The 3,051-nt window shown below is 39.4% G+C and overlaps 1 pseudogene; it reads right to left on the bottom strand.

Moving 5' to 3' along the window:
* Gm7763 (predicted gene 7763) lies at nucleotides 904-2,132 on the bottom strand (annotated as a pseudogene).

Genomic DNA, 3,051 nt, shown 5'->3' on the forward strand with positions numbered 1-3,051 from the left:
AGGATGGAAGACATCTTACACTGGATTGATTTGTGCATACATTTTGGCTATAAAAGTATGGATTTGTTAGCAGATGTAATACTTTGTCCAAATATTCAAAAATACATTTTCTAAAAATTTTTAGTAATTAGGTGTGGAATTGGAGAAAAGTTCCATCTAGTCTTGGCCCTAATGAGTATGCATGATTCACAATATGGTGTAGTCCTCCAGCCAGATCCCTCCTGCTGGCAAAAATGCAGCTCAGCCTGTATATATTCCCACATCAGTTTCCAAGAGCTGGCAGAAATCTGTAGTCCTTGGCAGCTGGTGCTTTAAGAATTTGCCTCTGTCTCTTTTCAGTTTAATTTGCAATATTATAAATCATTAGATATCTTTTACTCATATGCTTTTATTTACCTTTATCAGTTTAACTGAAATGCCTTTTACATGCAGTGATTATTTTTGAGACACACATACTTTTCCAGAAGCTCATAATAAAAGATTATACTCTCAGCATGTAAGCAGACTGGTAGATTGTATCTCACTCAAGGATATATTTCAATAAGAAATTTTACTCTTTGGGATAAGGATAATACTCTTGTTTTATCTTTCAAGACATTGCCTCTCTCTCTCCTTCCCTCCCTCCTCCCCCTCCTCTCTCTCTCTCTCTCTCTCTCTCTCTCTCTATATATATATATATATATATATATATATATATATATATTCTTTTAATAGAGATGTATGTGATAATTTGTTGTTTGAGGAAGGAAAGGGATAATGTGTCAAGGAAATAAATAAAACTATTCATCTTTAGGTTCCTGGGCAGTCCAAAGCCTTTTTAAATCAATGTTTTTGTGCATTTAGTGAATTTATATTTGACTTAGAAAATTGTGTAAGCACCATTGATATAATACACATTTTTTGTTGTGGGTTCAGTGAATTTCATTGATGATATCCAAGAGAGTAGGGAGGGCTCCCTATGCCCCTCCTGTTGTTATGGGGGACTGAAATGGAAATTGTGAGGGAGATGCTCAGTGTTGGGGGCTGAGTTGGGAAAGGAATTCCTCAGCAACTGAGGGCCTCTCTTTTGCTCTCAGTATCCTTGCAGGAGTGGATGGTTCAGGATTTCTTATTCCTTGGAGGCCATGTAGGCCATGAGGTCCACCACCTTGTTGCTGTAGCCATATTCATTGTCATCCCTGGAAATGAGCTTGACAAAGTTGTCATTGAGAGCAATGCCAGCCCCAGCATCAAAAGTGGGAGTTGCTGTTGAAGTTGCAAGAGACAACCTGGTCCTCAGTGTAGCCCAGGATGCCCTTTAGTGGGCCCTTGGGTGTCTGCTTCACCGCCTTTTGATGTCATCATACCTGGCAGGTTTCTCCAGGCTGCATGTCAGATCTACAATGGATACATTGGGGGTGGGAACATGGAAGGCCATGCCAGTGAGCTTCCGGTTCAGCTCTGGGATGACCTTGCCCACAGCCTTGGCAGCACGAGTGGATACAGGGATGATGTTCTGGGCAGCCCTATGACCATCTCACCACAGCTTTCCAGAGGGGCCATCCACAGTCTTCTGAGTGGCAGTGATGGCATGGACCATGGTCAAGAGCTATTCCACGATGCCAAAGTTGTCTTGGATGACCTTGGCTGGGCTGGCGGGGGGGGGGGGGGGGAGATAAACAGTTGGTGGTGCAGGATGTATTGCTGACAATCTTGAGTTGTCATATTTCTTATGGTCACACCCATCACAAACATGGGGGCATCAGCAGTAGGAGTGGAGATGATGACCCTTTTGACCCCACCCTTCAAGTGGGCCCCTGACTTCTCCATGGTAGTGGAGACACCAGTAGGCTGCACAATATACTCAGTACCAGCACCACACCATTTGATGTTATCACGATCTTGCTCTTGGAAGATGGTGATGGGCTTCCCATTGATGACAAGCTTCCCATTCTCGGCCTTGACTGTGCCATTGAGTTTGCCATGGATAGAGTCATCCTGGAACATGTAGACCAAGTAGTTGAGGTCAATGAAGGGGTCGTTCATGGCAACAATCTCAAGTTTGCCAAGCAGAAGGCAGCCCTGGTAACCAGGTACCCAATACAGCCAAATCAGTTCACACCAACATTCATCATCTTGTCTATGGGACAAGGCTGATACTGCAAGAAAAGATGCTGGTGTCTCTGGAACAAGGAAGAGCAGAGAGCCACATTTTTACTTTTTTTTTTAAAAAATGAATCTAAATATCTACATTTTTCTAGAAAAACATATAAGATGTTTTAAACATATGATATCACTATAATGTTTTTGAACATATTTAAATATGTTGTGTCTGTAATTAGTACTCAAATACTGGCAGTTTATATATCAGTGATGTCCAAATAAAGCTAAATACTAGTGTGTCCTCATAAATTTTAATCATTTTGCAAAACTTCAGCTGTTAGCTGAACTAACAAAAAAAGACAATCTAGGCCAGGCGTGGTGGCGCACGCCTTTAATCCCAGCACTCGGGAGGCAGAGGCAGGTGGATTTCTGAGTTCGAGGCCAGCCTGGTCTACAAAGTGAGTTCCAGGACAGCCAGGGCTGTACAGAGAAACCCTGTCTCGAAAAACAAAAAAACAAAAAAACAAAAAACAAAAAAAACAAACAACAAAAAAAGACAATCTAATTCGAATAAACTTACATAACTCTTCAAATTGAAAATAAAGTTTATCTACTAATTAGCAGGAAGACTTTCATTGTAACATCTAAAAATTGTACAAATAGATGAAGACTGATTTTTTTCTGAAAATATTATCTAAATATTATGTAGTTTTCTGTAAAAATATGCAGAATTTAGCTTAATTTTTCTTTGAAAATTAATAAATATTTTATTAGGAAGAATCACCAGTAACAAGTTATCAATAGTAACATTATGTATAATATAAAACAAAACCAGAATATGAACTGGCTTAATTCTTGAATGTATAAATGAAGGTAACTGAATATCCAGTAAATAACCAGAGACATGAAGCATACCTATAGTTATTTCAAACATTCAAATTTACTAAGAACAAATTCTTTTCATCATGT

This window comes from Mus musculus, chromosome 12 (assembly GCF_000001635.26).
Source record: "Mus musculus strain C57BL/6J chromosome 12, GRCm38.p6 C57BL/6J".
In the NCBI taxonomy this organism is placed as follows: Eukaryota; Metazoa; Chordata; class Mammalia; order Rodentia; family Muridae; genus Mus; species Mus musculus.